Source organism: Balaenoptera acutorostrata, chromosome 6 (genome assembly GCF_949987535.1).
Source record: "Balaenoptera acutorostrata chromosome 6, mBalAcu1.1, whole genome shotgun sequence".
NCBI lineage: Eukaryota > Metazoa > Chordata > Mammalia > Artiodactyla > Balaenopteridae > Balaenoptera > Balaenoptera acutorostrata.
The window spans coordinates 44,029,925-44,047,704 of NC_080069.1; the positions used below are offsets into that span (position 1 = coordinate 44,029,925).

General features: G+C 46.3%; 2 long non-coding RNA genes and 1 other non-coding gene across 3 annotated transcripts in view; 2 read left to right on the forward strand and 1 right to left on the reverse strand.

Moving 5' to 3' along the window:
* Nucleotides 1-3,387: 3,387 nt before the first annotated feature.
* Nucleotides 3,388-4,980, reverse strand: LOC102999807 (uncharacterized). Its single transcript, XR_450515.2, has 3 exons — nucleotides 4,559-4,980; nucleotides 3,892-4,049; nucleotides 3,388-3,666 (listed from the first exon to the last, which is right to left on the reverse strand). It is a non-coding gene; the product is annotated as an uncharacterized LOC102999807 (long non-coding RNA).
* Nucleotides 3,884-4,052, forward strand: LOC114237031 (U1 spliceosomal RNA). The gene has a single exon (XR_003622835.1). It is a non-coding gene; the product is annotated as a U1 spliceosomal RNA (small nuclear RNA).
* A 636-nt stretch (nucleotides 4,981-5,616) lies between the features above and the next one.
* LOC130708445 (uncharacterized) overlaps nucleotides 5,617-17,780 on the forward strand; it is a 52,362-nt gene continuing 40,198 nt past the window's right edge. The window contains exon 1 of the long non-coding RNA XR_009008654.1: nucleotides 5,617-5,858. This is a non-coding gene — a long non-coding RNA (uncharacterized LOC130708445). The remainder of the gene's footprint in view (nucleotides 5,859-17,780) is intronic.

Consider the following 17,780-nt stretch of genomic DNA (forward strand, 5'->3'; position numbering starts at 1 on the left):
AGTCCTAACCACTGGACCACCAGGGATTCCCAAGTTACATCTCTTTTGTTTATAAGTTACAAAAACACATCAGAGCTAGATTAAACTGAAAAAAAAAGAGGGGGACATTATCAGGATTGTTAGGATACTAGAGAGTCTCCCAAGGCCCAGTGGGCTTCAGGAGTATGGGAACAGCAGCTACAGGGAGCAGCTGCTCCCCCTCGGGCTGAGGCAGCCCACACCGCCATCCCACCCTCACGGCTAAGACTCAGACCTTGTAGGAGAGGGTGTAGCTGTGGTTCACGGGATGGTAGAGAAGTCACTATGGTGCTGCACTGGCAGAGCAGAATATGCTGGAAATCCACCCTCTAGAGTGCTTGGGATGTATTTACTGGGGTCCCTCTTCTACAAAACCACCTGTAGCAGGAGTGCAAGGGGAAGCTGGGGCGTTTGCATCATGCTGGCCACTGTGCACTGTAGGAGCTGGATGCTAAAGGAGCCATCTGTCCTGCAGGACGCTGATGCAGGATAAGTCACTTGCATTGCAGGAGCTGGATACTGGAGAAGCTGTCCAGGCTGTAGGAGCCAGGTGCTGTCTGCCACAGGGGCCTGCTGAGCAGAGCACACCGGAATCCGTTAGGAAAATCCCTCCTACAGTGTCTCTCCAGTGCCCTCTACTGACAAAGCTTAACATCGGTCAGCTGGCAAAGGAAAAAGTTTGAGATGATCCACTACATTTTTGCAGGGCAGACAATGAAGATTGAATTTGGAGCTGAGAGGCAATAGATTGAGAACTAGCACAACCCCAACTCCACATGCCCATAGGAGGGACGATGACTGATCCAGCTGGTGCCACCCCTGGATTGGTCAGTCACCTGTGCTGAGAATGGAACTGCATTCATAAAAAGAGAAGCAGGGAGCATGGACAGGCAGGTGCAAGAAAGCCAGCTGGTCACCAAGCAGCCTTCGGGCTCTCCAGGGGAGAGAAACAAGCATCTCAGTCCTTAGAGAAATTGTCTGTCCTATAGATCAGGGACATTTCATCAAGCTTCACCATGGCTTGAAAAAATACTCCTCAAGACTACCCATTTTCTTTTATTCAAACATGCAGCTCACCAAGAAACCTTCTGATGTTTCCTCCCATCTACACAAAACCAGATGAGGGACAGATTTTGGGCAGTGGCTACGTATTCTGCTGTTTGAAAAGGGATATCATCCACCATAATCTAATAAATCAGCCTTTGATGTTATCAGCCATGGGTGTTATTAGTGAAAGTCTGTCACCAAGAATCTGCTCTTATGTGGTGCAGTAAGAAGTAAGGTTCTGACCCTGAGGAGCTGAGAACCAGGTTTTGGACTCGAGGGACTCAATCAGGGTGTTCTCCTGAAGGACCTGCAGCCTACATCCTACACAACATCGCTAGCACATTCCCCAAGGAAGAGCCCTGCAGAACACATAATTGGACATGGATATATCGAAATCTATAAATGTCCAACCAACAACCAACCTTCCTTCCTCCCTTCCTTCCTTCATAAATAAACAGCATACTTACTACTGAGCCAGCACTATTTTGTTTTTTTTTTAATTAATTAATTAATATTTTATTTTTGGCTGCATTGGGTCTTTGTTGCTGCGTGTGGGCTTTCTCTAGTTGTGGTGAGCGGGGGCTACTCTTCATTGCGGTGTGCGGGCTTCTCATTGCGGTGGCCTCTCTTTGTTGTGGAGCAGAGGCTCTAGGCACACAGGCTTCAGTAGTTGTGGCATGCAGGCTCAGTAGTTGTGGATCATGGGCTCTAGAGCACAGGCTCAGTAGCTGCGGCACACAGGCTTAGTTGCTCTGTGGCATGTGGGATCTTCCTGGACCAGGGCTCAAACCCGTGTCCCCTGCATTGGCAGGCGGATTCTTAACCACTGTGCCACCAGGGAAGTCCAACAACCATTCTTTAGTTGCTGGACTTTTGGGCTGTTTCCAGTCTTTCACTAATTTATGTAACACAGAGATGAATGTCTTTGTGTTTAGTGTTCTTTTTGCTGTTGTTGTTTTGTATTTCAAGTGATTCCTTTAGGATAGATGATCGGATTTGGAAATAAGTTGGTGTCAAATCGCATCCTCCTCTTTTTTGGGGGGAAGAGCATGAACATTTTATAGACATTTGAGGCCTACTTACTGCCCAATGACTTCAGAAATGTACCAATTACAGTCCCACTAAAGGCCATTTCAGGACATCCTGACTTGGAATATTAAGTTTGAAATGTGTGCATGCGTGTGTGTACATACATATGAAATCTTGCTTTTTTTACACTTCTTTAGTTAATATTGGGGTTGGACGTTCATCCCACACTTGTTATCTCTTGTCCTCTTTTGAGAGTATTCTGTTCAAGTCCTTCACAGTTGAGAAGTATTTTATTTCAATCTCTGGGGAATTTCATGTCCCAGATTCTCTGTTCTGCCCTCTTTTGGTTGGAGAGGGGCTCTTTTCCCACCTGTAAATCCGTTGGAAATTCCCTTCTGAAGTCAAGTTCCTTTGGCATAGGAGGACAGGCTTGGGTGGCTAAGAGCTTCCATGGGGCTGGAAACAAGTGTATGGAAGTCTGAAGCCTGCAGAGCCAGTTGAACTTTCATCCCCGGTTGGAGAGTTTTCAAACGGAAGGAACTCGTCTCTATATAATTTTCTTTTCACTTTCCATTTTTAAACACCCCAGAGGGACCCTGGGTGATTTTCTTCTCCTTATTTAACTCAAATTGAATCTCTGAATAAACTATGTCCCTCTTAGGAGCCTAAGACACATATTTAGAGGAAATGTGTCATTTAAAGTGCTTTTTTTTTGAAGTCATATGAGGAATTATCAGAGCAAGAATCTCCTCACCACCCTCTGTGCTCTGTGCCTTTTTTAGCTCAGAGCCAGGAGAAAAACTTTCTCCTCTTCCTTGTGTGTTGAAGTAAGTGTGGCACGTGCGGGAGTGTGAGAGGTGATAACATGCATTCATGTGGGGAGTGAGGCTGAGCAATGATAATCAAGGGAGCTCTGGGGAGAAGGGGCCATTTGTGGTCACCTTAAATGATGAACAGGATTTTGAAATACAGTAAAGGAGTCAGCTAAGTTTCTATCAGTTTCTACTCTGGCCTCACTGGTAAGTAGAGAATCCTGGTTCTCTGTGTTGATGCCAGAGACAGTTATCCATCCATCCACCACCCATCCTTCCATCCATCCATCGATCCACCCATGCACACATGCATACATCATCTGACATTTTATTCATTCATTTGTTCATTCTTCCAATGCTCCCTCCATCTTTCCATCCATTCTTACGTTATCTATCAAGGCCCTACTCTCTGCAGCACGCTGAAGGCAAAAATATTTTTTTTGTCTTTTTTAAACATAACTTTATTTATTTATGTGTTTTTGGCTGCGTTGGGTCTTCGTTGCTGTGCTTGTGCTTTCTCTAGTTGCGGCGAGCGGGGGCTACTCTTCGTTGCGGTGCGCGGGCTTCTCATTGCAGTGGCTTCTCTTGTTGTGGAGCACGGGCTCTAGGCGTGTGGGCTTCAGTAGTTGTGGCTCATGGGCTCTAGAGCACAGGCTCAGTAGTTGTGAGGCATGGGCTTTGTTGCTCCGTGGCATGTGGGATCTTCCCGGACCAGGGCTCGAACCCGTGTCCCCTGCATTGGCAGGCGGATTCTTATCCACTGCGCCACCAAGGAAGTCCCGGCAAAAATATTAATAAGACAAGAGTTTAGCTTTCAAGGAGAACATAGGCTAGTGTTAGGCTGGACAACTTAAAAATAGATCATAATACTGTGCAATAAGTCCACCCTATAGGAGTTTGTTTAAAATACGCCTCTATGAATGTCCCTTTTCCCCCAAAAGCCTTACCTGACCACTCAATCTAAAATAGGTTCTTGTATACTTACCTGGCAGGGGAAATACCACGATCAAGAAGGTGGTGTTTCCCAGGGCAAGGCTCCTCCGTTGCACTCCGAGTGTGCCGACCCTTGCAATTTCCCCAAATGTGTGAAAGAAACTCAGTTGCATAATTTGTGGTCGTGGGGGACTGCGTTTGTGCTCTCTCCTTTAAAAAAAAAAAATAGGAAAAATATGAAATAGGTTTTTGTTACTATTCTTTTTCATAATATTCTTTCTCTTTTCCTTTAGAGTGTTTATCACAATTTGCTAATATAATAGTATGATTATTTGCTCAACTTCCGTCTCCCCAGTTGACTGTATACTCCATGGGGGTAGGTTCTATGTCTGTTTTGCTTACACTGAATACTCAACACCTGGTCCTGGCTGGCACACAGCAGGCCCAAAGTAGACATTTATTGAGTGAGTTAACAAATAAGCACTGATCGTACCCAGGCACGATGATTTCTTGTACTAAACCAGTGGTTCTCAAAGTGTGATCCTTGGACTAGGAGCATCAACAACACCTGGGAACTTACTTGGTTCGGAGTCAACATTCTTGGCTCCACCTGTTCGTTCACAAACTGGTCCCATACCCAGAGGGCAGGGAGAGACCAAAGAAAGAGGCAGACCACTCCAGACTGGTAGGTGGCAGATTTAATAAGCAAGGGTACTTACTTAGGAGGCTTGTCTTGGGCGCCTGCAAGACGAGTAGATCCCTGTACCTGCCCACCAAAACCTTCAAGTTAAAGAGACCTTAACTGGATTCAGTCATATATTCAGTCCAGACAGTCTCAACAATACCTTTCTCTCTCAAGGCTACGTCCTTGAAACAGCTCCCACTGTGGGAAAGTAGGCTGAGCGTACATTCCAAAGACAAAGGGTGTGGGCGGAGCCTGCGACTGGCTGAGTCCAGCTGGTGGGTCAATCAGTGGTCATGCCCTCTCGATTCTTCCTCCAACACCAGCCCAGACCAGAATAGAATCAGAAACTCTGGAATCAGCAGTCTGTGCTTTAACAAGCGTTCTGGGTGATTCTGATGGAGACTGAAGTTTGCAAGCACTGTACTAAAGTCATAAACGGCCATTCTCGTCTACCGTAGACATCTGTGGATTTTAGCACAGAGATAAGAGTAATTATGTCTGGACTGGGAAATACTTCATGGAGAAGGTGACATTTTTAAGGAAGCCTCAAGCTAGATAAGCCAGGGAAAAGCAATTCAGGCAGAGTACTGTGTACCCAAAGGCACATAGGCATGGATTAGCCTGGCCTTTGGAGGAGTCTATAAGTAGTTCTGCGGGAGGGTCCCGGGCATGGCAGGGAGATGAGGACGGAGATGGAGGCAGGCGCCTTGAATGCCAAGTTTCAAGCAGGTAAGTAACTTGGTACCCCGTTTCCCCTCCCCACGGCTGTTCAGACTGGCCTGAGTCAGACTTCCGCGGGCTCACTTCCCGTCCCCGCCTGCCTTTTTCCTCCCTCCCTCTTCTCCCAATTCTCCCACCTCCTCCCTTCCCCTGGGGGTGAGACGGCCCTGCTTCCAGGCCAACTCCGCTCCTCGCCGACCCGTCCAACTCGCTGACGTCAGCTGGGCCGGGCGCGCCTCGCTGGCGGCTTTGGAGCCAGGCCTGGCCCCACCTCCCGGCTTTGGCGGAAAGCCCAGGATGCTGGTCTGCGGCGAGGGAGCCGCGCACGCGCACTTGGTACAGGGCGTCGCGGGGCTTTCAGGGCTCGGGAGAGAGTCCCTTCCTCCGGAGACACCTTGCTTCCGAGGGAGGGGTCCGTGGTGTCAATGTCGGTTGCTCGGGACCCACGCTTGCGTCATTTAGCGCCACCACCCTCAGGGGAACTGGCTCCCAGTCTGCGCCCTCTTCTCCGCGACCGACCGCGCTGGTGACTCACAGCAGGACTGGTGTCCACGGTCATCAACCCAACGGTGCCTGGAGGCGATGAAGGGTGATAACAGACTTCCTAACAATAGGTACTGTTTACCGAGCACTTCTTAGTGTGCTGGCACTGAGTCACCTGCACCTTGTAGTTCTCAACTTTATGCAACCCAGTGCCTTTTTCTTATAATACGTTTCAGTGCCACTTCAGCATTTATAGATAATGTAACCAACCTACATCCCAGTTCAATAATATTAAACCACAAAATGCCACAATTAGTGTAAAGGGGGAAATAGAAAGAATTTATAAGAACATACAGTTCATGCTCACTTGGGCAGCACATATACTAAAATTGGAACCATACAGAGAAGATTATATACATATATACATACACTTGTTTTTTTCAGCAGGGAAATGCTTGGGCAGACCCTCACTAGAAGATATAATGAAGTAGTTATTCCCTGCCAATCTGCAACAACTGCAAATGCAACCCTCACTGAGACAGATATGTTATATTAATGGCTCAAATACCACCAGTACTGTTGCCATTGCATTATGCTTTTCTGCAGTGGTGAACTCTCCTGCTGAAGAGTTCCAAATGAAACAGAATCCAGCCTTCCCTTGATTGGCATGGTGCCCTGCTGTCTTTTGTTCGCCCCTCCAGATCCATTCTCCCTCATTGTCCCCGGAGCAGAGACCACTGGCGCATCATATCTCACTGAATCCTTACAAACACATTTGGACTGGGTATCATTATTTTACACATGTGGAAATAGGCTCAAAGAGATCAGGAAAGCTGCTTAGGTCTGTCTGTGGTGGGTCTTGAGTTCAGACTCGGATGTGACTGGATTTTAAGGCCTCTGTTCCTAATTGCAAAGCTGCACTGCCCCTTTGCAGTTTGGGTCTTTGTCAGAGTCAAAGGACAGAGAGAGTGCTAGAGGAGGTCAGGTCCAATTCTCATAGAGAAGAGGGCCTTCACCAGAGTTGTACCAGTCTAGGTATGCTGGGCTATGGATGATAACATATAGCCTCAAAATTTCAGTGGCTTGGAATTCCCTGGTGGTCCAGTGGTTAGGACTCCGTGCTCTCACTGCCGAGGGCCTGGGTTTGATCCCTGGTTGGGGAACTAAGATCCTGCAAGCCGTGCGGCAAGGCCAAAAAAAAAAAACAAAACAAAACTCAGTGGCTTAACATACAGTAAAGATTTATTTTTTGCTCCAGTAAAGTCCACAGCAGATCTTCTTGGTAGGGTGACTCTTTCCTGGGCAGCTCTCCTCCAAGCGGTGAAATCAGAGATTTGGCCTTCTTCCATTAGGAAGCTCTGCCACCTCAGAGCCTTTTGCTTCCAGCCTCACAGATGAAAGGGAGAGGGTGTGGAATATTACTTGGAATATTTTATGGGCAAATGTGGAGGTGGCATGCATTTCTTCTACCCTTCTCCTATGGGCTGAACTCAATCACATGGTCCATACCTAGATGTGAGGGAGCCTGGGAAATGTAGTCTGTGTTTGGTGAGCAGAGCCATGTCTCTGCAGAAGTGTCAAGCTCTTCCAGTCTCTATACTAAGAGCATAAAAAAAGGAGGCTTAAGTTCAAGTGTCATCTTTTTTTTTTTTTTTTTTTTTTTTGCTATGAATACCTTTTAATTAAATACTGTAGGACTCACTTTCACAGTAAGGTACCTAAACTGTTTCTAACACAGGAGCCAAGTAACATCCAACTCTCCATGTACAGCGTCTTGTCATTTCTAGAAAAATTCTTTCACATTTTTAAAATCAGCTTCGGCTGGAAGGCCTGGGGTAATGGTTGAAGACCAGAGTGTCTCTGGAGATGCTGCATGAGCGTTTTCATTGCTGCTTCGGAGGCTGGGAGCCCCACTGGCCAGTGAGGAGGCCAGAGCCCCACCGACAGATGAGGAGGCCAGGCAAGATGAGCTGGAACATGTGCGGGGAGCTGGGTTCTGCACTTATGCGGACTCTGGGTTTCTCATCCTTCCTAGATGGGCTCTGGAAGATGGTCTATTTATGTTTACATGTTGTGCTGCACCTCACAGGCCTACAAGGCCTGTGCTTGCCCTGCTTCAAGACTGAAGAAAGAGCCCGGAGTCAGCAACAGAGACATCAATGGTTTAATGATGGGGGAGCTTATACATCTGAAGCAAGGTCCTGGAGCAACAACCCACCATGTGCAGCAGATGGCAGGCAGGACATGGCGGCAGTCTTCACTCCAAGTGTTATCTTTGCTGTTGATCTGCTGAATGACCACGCCTCGTATCCTGCCCCCTTTCAGGGCCCTAGTTTCCTCATTTGTTACATGGTTGTGGAAGCCCAGCCCTCAGAGCTGCATGATGACCAGATGTAATTGGTAGGATAGAGTGCTGGTTGGGGGAAGTCATGGAGAGAGCTGCCTCCTCCTCAGGTCTGACCTTGCCTAATGACTCTCCTGACTCCACTTTCCACCTTCTGCAGCCAGGAAGGCCCAGCAGGATCTCCTGGTTGTTGAGGAGGCCTTCCCTGCGAAGCCTCAAGTGCCCATGGTCCCTCTGAACACTGGCATTGTTGGGGAAGAACGGTTCTGAGTAATTAATGAAGAGTGAATCCAGATACTAGAATCTACCAGAGAACTCCAGCAAGCGCCCTGGAGACCCAGTGGAGGCCCCAGAGAACCTGGCATTAATCCAAGGAGATGCTGGAGCTGTGGCCGAGGAACTGGGCTGGTGTGTGTTGGGGAGCCCATGCTCACTTCAGTGGTCGTCCACAGTTTGGTCTGCCCCAAACCTCTCTTCCAGGAGTCAGCTCTCCCACACCCAAACTACAAGGTTGCAGTAGGAACTGTCATGTTTCTACAGTAGGCCCCTGGCCCCTGGTCACTTGATTGGTCCAGGGTCAGGCACTTGACCCACACTGGAACAATAATTTTTCTGCTTGGGAATTTTGGAGAGAGAAAGAGCTATCTTAACTTCTCTCCAGCTGATTGGTCCAATAACATATAACTCTTAGGTTCTCTTGACAGTCATATTTTCCTCACTGTGTGGAAGTAACAAGCAGGGGAAGCTGGTCTCAGAAGAGAGAATGAAAGATGAGGAGACTTCCAGTGGTGTCTGAGTTTCTGATTCTGCTCCATTCCTGAGGCTAGGCTGTAATCTAGACTCTGTGATATCATTAAAATTAAGTTTCCCCTTTTTGCTTAAGCTAGGTTAGATAGATTTTGTTGTTGTTGTTGTTATTGATCCAAAGAACTAAAGAATAGTATGAACTTCCTTATCAAACACATTTATTCATTCAAGAAGTATTTCTGGTGCATCTACTATGTTCCAGGTACTGTGCAAAGTACTGGAAATTTGGGACTTCCATGGTGGCGCAGTTGTTAAGAATCCACCTGCCAATGCAGGGGACACCAGGTTTGGGCCCTGGTCCGGGAAGATCCCACATGCCATGGAGCAACTAAGCTGGTGTGCCACAGCTACTGAGCCTGCGCGTCTAGAGCCCACAAGCCACAACTATTGAGCCCACGTGGCAAAACTACTGAAGCCCGTACGTCTAGAGCCCGTGATCTGAAACGAGAAGCCACCGCAATGAGAAGCCCGCATAACACAGGGAAGAGTAGCCCCCTCTTGCCGCAACTAGAGAAAGCCCATGCACATCAACGAAGACCCAATGCAGCCAAAAATAAATAAATAAATTTATAAAAACAAAACAAAAAACCCCCCCAAAACCCTCAAACTACTGGAAATTTAACGACGAATAGGATAGACGTGGTATATACCCCCAGGGACCTTATACTTGGAGGGCAGGACAGACCTGGAACAAGTACTATACAGGTAAAATCCAGGTTTATGAGAACTGTCAAGAAGGAAAAAAATTTTCCTCTACCTTTCTCAGCTCTTCTGGCTGGTCTAAGAATTAAATTGACACGAGACAGAATAACAGGAGAAAATCAAATTTAATTACTTATGTACAAGAAATCCACATTGACGTGAGAGATTCCAAATACAGGCAGCATGAGGTATATATGTCATTCTGGACTAAGGAGAAGGGAGCATGTGTCTGGGACTTCAAAGGGAAGGAAGGCAATTTGTAGGAAGATGAAAAAAGAGCAAATGTTTGTTAAATGTTTGCTGAGCCGTGTAGAAACAATGGGACAGAGAGAGGAATTTTAACAAACAGACTTTGCTAGTTTCCTGCCTGTGTACCACACCTAGTTCATATTATACTATAGATAGTTCTGGTGATAGTTCTCTTTCCTGGAGAAGGCCCTCTCTCTGAATTCTTTTAGGTAGTTAAGGGGGAGGTGAAAAGAAAAAAAAGAAAAAAACTTCCTGAGTCTTTTGTTTCTTCCTCATGCCAAAGAGTCGTATTCTAGGGTGGCAAATTTTGCTCCCCTACAAAATATATCACAGGGTTGTGAGAACATACAAGCTGAGAAAAGAAGGATGGGGCAGGGGTTGGGTGGAAGAAGATTGGAATTAGGATGTCGAGGAGGGAGAGCATCCCAGGCAGGAAGAAGAGCACGAGTGATGACAACTCCATCATGAACCAGCATCCTCTGGAGAGAAAACCACACTCCAGCTGAGCTGGACTAGCTGAGGGGCCTGATTTTTCACCTCCCCCCATTTTGAGCCCTCAGGTAATACATTGGTAAGAAGACTCTTTCCTTTTCCCCAGAAGCAGCCTAGCAGGGACCACTCCCTCCTGTCCAGACTGTTCTATTCCTTATTTATTTATTTTTTATAAATTTATTTATTTATTTTTGGCTGCGTTGAGTCTTCGTTGCTGCACGTGGGCTTTCTCTAGTTGCGGAGAGCGGGGGCTACTCTTGGTTGTGGTGTGCGGGCTTCTCATTGCGGTGGCTTCTCTTGTTGTGGAGCGTGGGCTCTAGGCGCGTGGGCTTCAGTAGTTGTGGCACACGGGCTCAGTAGTCGTGGCTCGTGGGCCCTAGAGCGCAGGCTCAGTAGTTGTGGCGCAGGGGCTTAGTTGCTCTGCAGTTTGTGGGATCTTCCCGGACCAGGGCTTGAACCCGTGTCCTCTGCATTGGCAGGTGGATTCTCAACCACTGCGCCACCAGGGAAGCCCTGTTCTATTCCTTATTGAGCTGTTGCATGGGAAGAAACACAAAACACTTCCAAGAAGGCCTTGACACACTGAACATGATCTGTATATGCATTCTTCCCTTTCATTCGTACCCCTTTTGGCAGAGAATGCTAACTTTCATCCTAATCCCCACCTTACTTACTCCTATGTTGGGGGCACCATGTATCTGGCTAATAAAAACACATTTCCCAACCTTCCTTGCAAATGGGGGTGGCTAATGAGAGGTCAGTGGCAGTGATTGGGTGGGATTTTGGGAAAGCTGTTTAAAGGAGTTAACTCAGCAAGCACCCCTTTTCCCTTTCCCCCGATTCTTCTTTCTTTGTCCCTGGGATATGAATTTGATGGGTGGAGCTCCAACATCCATCTTTCACTCATGAGGTGATCTTGAAGATGGACGTCATGTGCTGAGGATGGCAGAGCAGATGACAGATTCCAGCTTCTGAGACCTTGTAGAATCCCCATACCAGCCTGACCTGCCTGCAGATGGTTTATCATATGAGAGGAAAATAAGTCCCTATCTTGTTTAGGTCACTGTTGTTTTGAATCTCTTACCAGCGACTGGACAAAATTCCTCATTGGTGTAATCCTAAAAGCCCTCTTGTAATTCAATTTCTCTCCACTAAATAGTCCCCAAGTCATCCATTCAGTCATTTATTCATTCGCTCACTCAAACACTCTCTGATTGAAGATAGCCATCCCATATTCTAGAATCAGATGAGATTATGTGGGTGTAAAAGAGTGTTGTAGGGCTTCCCTGGTGGCGCAGTGGTTGAGAATCTGCCTGCCAATGCAGGGGACACGGGTTCGAGCCCTGGTCTGGGAAGATCCCACATGCCGCGGAGCAACTGGGCCCGTGAGCCACAATTACTGAGCCTGTGCGTCTGGAGCCTGTGCTCTGCAACAAGAGAGGCCACGATAGTCAGAGGCCCGCGCACCGCAATGAAGAGTGGCCCCACTTGCCACAACTAGAGAGAAAGCCATCGCACAGAAACGAAGACCCAACACAGCCGAAAATAAATAAATAAATACATAAATTTATTTAAAAAAAAAGAGTGTTGTAAATACCAAAGCATTAAACACATATTAGATTGTGTTATTATTTTAATTAATATTATGATTTGTTGTTGCTCAAGTGTCACAATTAAGAAGATTTTAGTGTGTAGCAATTTGCTAGAGGGAAACTCCCATTAAGTGGTGTGAAATTCAGTTCTATTTGATGTTGTAAATAAAAGAAGCAAGGGGTAACCCAGTGCAAGTGCTTCTCAAACTTTAATTTGCACAGAGAAATACTTGAGGATCTTATTAAAATGCAGATTCAGACTCAGGGGGTCTGAGGTGAGGCCTCAGATTCTGCATTTCTCACAAACTCCTGGTTGAGGCTGCTTGCCGCCCTGGACCTTCGAATAGTGGGAACCTAGGAGATCTTTCCCTGTGCTAGAGAAAGAAATGATGAGAGAGGAGAAAGGGAAGCTAAGGGCAGAGAGGAGAGCATTTCAGAAAATGGGAAACAGTTTCTTTTAGAGGCTCTATCTGCAAGCAGGTTGGTAACTTAATAAAAACCAGGAACTGTGCAGACCTTATTTTGTTTAATTCTTACAACCGTATATAAGAGGAATTCTAATTCTTAGTCTACAGTTGAGAAAGCAAGTGGAAGCTCAGAGAAGTTAAGGGATATGACCAAGGTCACACAGCAGGTCAGTGGCAGGGATGGGATTGCCACCCAGGTTTTTGAGAGGCCAGAGCCTGTGTTTCTTTCCAGGTCCCTTGCTAAAATTCCAGGGGGACATTTACTCCTTTTGCTGAATTCTTCCTCCTCACCCAGGAAATGCTGATCAGGGGAGGAGGACGAGGCTGCCCTAGGGAACCAGGCCCCCGGTACTTGAATGTTTGGCTCAGCTCTAATTTATCTGAAAGGCTTTCTGCGGCTGCTAAGCTCTGTATTTTTTGAACACTGGGACCCTTGGTAGTGGGAAGTAAGGCGGGTACCGGTGGGATGTTTCTAAGTTTCGCTGGACAATTTCCATTTCGTAAGCCCGATCTCCTTTCTGGAGGTTGCCGTGGTCCAGAGCAGCAGGAGTATGTCCTGGGAAGTGGAGGCCACAGAGGTGAGAGCAAACCCTGCTCCAGCTCTGACCCGGGACCCTCGCTTTCTCCCTGGATGCCTTTGAAGGACTACTAAAACCTGACAATTTGGCCCAGCAATCAGCAAACCGGCAAGTGCCAGGCCCCAGTGAGGATCCTTGCCTCCTCCCAAGATAGGAGATAAATGGGCAGTTTGTGTCCCCGTAAAAGTTCCGCCACTCAAGGTGGAGCCTCTGCCATAGGCTCCCACTGGTGGTGCTGTTCCCCAGGGCTCGGGTGTAAATCTGAGCCATTTCCTTCTCCAGTTTCCCACATGTGACTAGCCTTTGTCTAATTTCACCACCGTGGGGAGCTGGGGAGGGTTCCGTGCACAATAAATCTTTCATTGGGAAGGTAGTTTTATCATTAGAAAGGATGATGCTAAAAAAGAGAGGATGTAAGTGACCAATGTGTTCAGGGATGATGAAAGGAAGGGCTCAGGGTGAGAAGAAAGGGATGAGGCTGGGATCGCAGAGCAGGGTTGAGGAGGTGTGGGTGGAGAGAGTCATGGAGACATGCCAGGAACGCCAGTGCAAGGCCTGATTGCAGAAGAGCACGAAGGAGCTTCCTGGTGAGAAGAGAAACCAGGATACATGGTGTGGTTCCCTCTCCTCTCCTGAGGACCGGCTGTGGTCTGCTTGGACATTAGCTCCACCGTTGTGCGGAGGCTATTGGACGCACTGGTTTCAGGTCTCGGATCCAGTCACAGCAGCAACACCAGAAGTGGGGACGGAGGGGCAGCAGGGGCAGTCGTCTCATGGAGTGATGTCCAAGGCACCCTAGTGTGTAGTGTCTGAAGGGGAAGGACTTAATTAAGGGACCTCTCCTGCTCCCAGGCTCCCCCTCAACCCTCATTTTTATTTATTTATTTATTTTTGGCTGTGTTGAGTCTTCGTTTCTGTGCAAGGCCTTTCTCCAGTTGCGGCGAGTGGGGGCCACTCTTCATCGCGGTGCGCGGGCCTCTCACTGTCGCGGCCTCTCTTGTTGCGGAGCACAGGCTCCAGACGCGCAGGCTCAGTAGTTGTGGCTCACGGGCCTAGTTGCTCCGTGGCACGTGGGATCCTCCCAGACCAGGGCTCGAACCCGTGTCCCCTGCATTGGCAGGCAGATTCTCAACCACTGCGCCACCAGGGAAGCCCCTCAACCCTCATTTTTGAGACAGCATCAGCATTTCCAGGGCAGTGAAGGCCAAAGCCACCAGTTGGGCTGCAACACTGAGCGGTATTGGATATCCCAGATTACCCTAACTCTGGCTGGTCTAGTCCTAGAAGCAGAGGAAGGCCAGGAAAATGTTCCCTGGAGCCCATGGCCTCCACTGTCTCCTGGCCACCACTCTCTTAAGGGCCATGCTACTCTAAATAGTTGATGATCTTGCTGCCTCCACTTCCTTGATTCCCATTCTTCTGGCACTCTACAGTGTAGCTTCTGTCCCACCTCAACCCACTGCACTGAAACTGCTCCTACTAATGGCGTCAGCAATCGGAAGCCAAATCCAGGGGCTACTTCCCAGTTCTTACTTTTTCTTTAAATTTTTCATTTACCTGTTGATTACAATTGTTTCTTCTTGAAAAATCTCAACTCTAGGGCTTCCTAACTGGGGATCCATGAGTCCCTAGATTGTCTTAAGAAACAACATGCAGTCTTTAAAATTTTTATACCAAGTGTTGTACAAATCTGCATTTTTCTAGGGAGGATGGTCCAGGGCATTCGTTGGATTCTCAAAAGGGATCAGTGATCTGCCAAAATGTCAAGAACCAGTGCCCTTGAGATCTGTATTGGTTAGAATTAGGTTCTGCTGGCAGTGATCCAAGATAACCGTGGTTGATTTGTTCTTCATGTATACAGAATCAGTCATCAGAGCTGGAAGGGTGACTCTTTCTAGCTCTGCTCTGCCAACACCAGGGTGTAGTCCTCAACCTCATAGTCCAAGATGGTGCTCCAAGCAGCATGTTGGAAGGAGGGACAAAGAAGATAAAGGACATGCTCCTGCTGTCTCTCAAAGATTCCCAGGAGCTGCTATGTGACACTTTCGCTTTTATATTATTGGCCCAAACTTAATCTCGTGGGTCATATCTATCTGCAGAGAGGCTGGGAAACGTCCTTATTCGGGGTAGTCTATTGCCATGGATGAAAGGGAGAATAGATATTGGGGGGCAGATATCAGCACCTGTCAGTGCTTCTGTGACACCACCAGTGGTGGATACTGTGATTCACACAATATCCCTTTCTATTTCTTTCTAGTTTAAGCTGGGAAGACACTACCTAGATTCCCTTGCAGCTGGCATTCCAAATGTGATTTAGGAATTGCTAATTAAATGAACTTGCACAGGACTTGAACCTGGAGCTAAGTGGAGAGGAGGATCAGGTGAGGCATCAATTTTGCAGGCGTGGATTGTGGCAGACTTGTTTCCTGGTCACTAGCTTCCTGGTTTAGCAGCTTCCTGTAGCAGAGTGTTCGTGGCTTCTTTCCTGATCGTGATGACAGAGCCATGGTGATCCTGAGGGCTTACAGTTATCTCTGGAAGCTTCGTTTTAAGTCTACTCCTCCAGGCCTTCCAGCAATATTGTGAGCCAAAGCTTGGCAAATTTTAATGTTCATATTGGCCTGAGGATCCAGCTAAAGGGTAGATTCTGATTCAGTAGATCTGGAGTGAGATCTCAGATTCTGCATTTCTCACAAGCTCCTGGGTAATATCTGATGGTTAGGATGAATTTTTTTTTCCTGCACCTCGCAGCTTGTGGGATATTTAGTTCCCTGACCAGATATCGAACCCGGATCCTCAGCAATGAAAGTGTAGAGGCCTAACCACTGGACCGCCAGGGGACTAGGATGGATTTTTAGTAGCTCAGTCCTAAGGTGTCCTCTGCTTACCTACATCTGATCATAAATTCATTTCTGCTTTAACTACCTAATGATGGTTTCAGATTCTCCTAATTCTGTGACTGTTTCTTCCTTGTCTCTTTTAAGAGATCTTCTTCCTGTGTATTTTTAAAAATCTTTATTTATTTATTTTTTATATAGCAGGTTCTTATTAGTTATCTGTTTTATACATATTAGTGTATATATGTCAATGCCAATCTCCCAATTCATCCCACCACCATCACTCCCCACCCACCCCCGCTTTCCCCCTTTGGTGTTTCTACGTTTGTTCTCTACATCTGTGTCTCTATTTATGCCTTGCAAACTGGTTCGTCTGCACCATTTTTCTAGATTCCACATATATGCGTTAATATACGATATTTGCTTTTCTCTTTCCAACTTACTTCACTCTGTATGACACTCTCTAAGTCCATCCATGTCTCTACAAATGACCAATTTCATTACTTTTTATGGTTGACTAATATTCCATTGTATATATGTACCACATCTTCTTTATCCATTCGTCTGTAGATGGACATTTAGGTTGCTTCCATGACCTGGCTATTGTAAACAGTGCTGCAGTGATCACTGGGGTGCATGTGTCTTTTTGAATTATGGTTTTCTCCGGGTATATGCCCAGTAGTGGGATTGCTGGGTCATATGGTAGTTCTATTTTTAGTTTTTTAAGGAACCTTCATACTGTTCTCCATAGTGGCTGTATCAATTTACATTCCCAACAACAGTGCAAGAGGGTTCTCTTTTCTCTACACCCTCTCCAGCATTTGTTGTTTGTAGATTTTCTGATGATGCCCATTCTAACTGGTATGAGGTGATACCTCGTTGTAGTTTTGATTTGCATTTCTTTAATTATTAGTGATGTTGAGCAGCTTTTTATGTGCTTCTTGGCCATCTGTATGTCTTCTTTGGAGAAATGTCTATTTAGGTCTTCTGCCCATTTTTTGATTGGGTTGTTTGTTTTTTTAATATTGAGCTGCATGAGCTGTTTATATATTTTGGAGATTAATCCTTTGTCCGTTGATTCATTTGCAAATATTTTCTCCCATTCTGAAGGTTGTCTTTTTGTGTTGTTTATAGTTTCCTTTGCTGTGCAAAAGGTTTTAAGTTTCATTAGGTCCCATTTGTTTATTTTTGTTTTTATTTTCATTACTCTAGGAGGTGGGTCAAAAAAGATCCTGCTGCGATTTATGTCAAAGAGTGTTTTGCCTATGTTTTCCTCTAAGAGTTTTATAGTGTCTGGCCTCACACTCAGATCTTTAATCCACTTTGAGTTTATTTTTGTGTGTGGTGTTAGGGAGTGTTCTAATTTCATTCTTTTACATGTAGCTGTCTGCTCTTCCCAGCACCACTTATTGAAGAGACTGTCTTTTCTCCACTGTATATCCTTGCCTCCTCTGTCATAGATTAGTTGACCATAGGTGTGTGGGTTTACCTCTGGGCTTTCTATCCTGTTCCATTGATCTATATTTCTGTTTTTGTGCCAGTACCATATTGTCTTGATTACTGTAGCTTTGTAGTATAGTCTGAAGCCAAAAAGTCTGATTCCTCCAGCTCCGTTTTTTTTCCCCTCAAGATTGCTTTGGCTATTTGGGGTCTTTTGTGTCTCCACACAAATTTTAAGATTTTTTGTTCTAATTCTGTGAAAAATGCCATTGGTAATTTGATAGGGATTGCATTAAATCTGTAGATTGCTTTGGGCAGTATAGTCATTTTCGCAATGTTGATTCTTGCAATCCAAGAACATGGTATATCTCTCCATCTGTTTCTGTCATCTTTGATTTCTTTCATCAGTGTCTTATAGTTTTCTGAGTACAGGTCTTTTACCTCCTTAGGTAGGTTTATTCCTAGGTATTTTATTCTTTTTGTTGCAATGGTAAATGGGAGTGTTTCTTCAATTTCTCTTTCTGATCTTTCGTTGTTAGTGTATA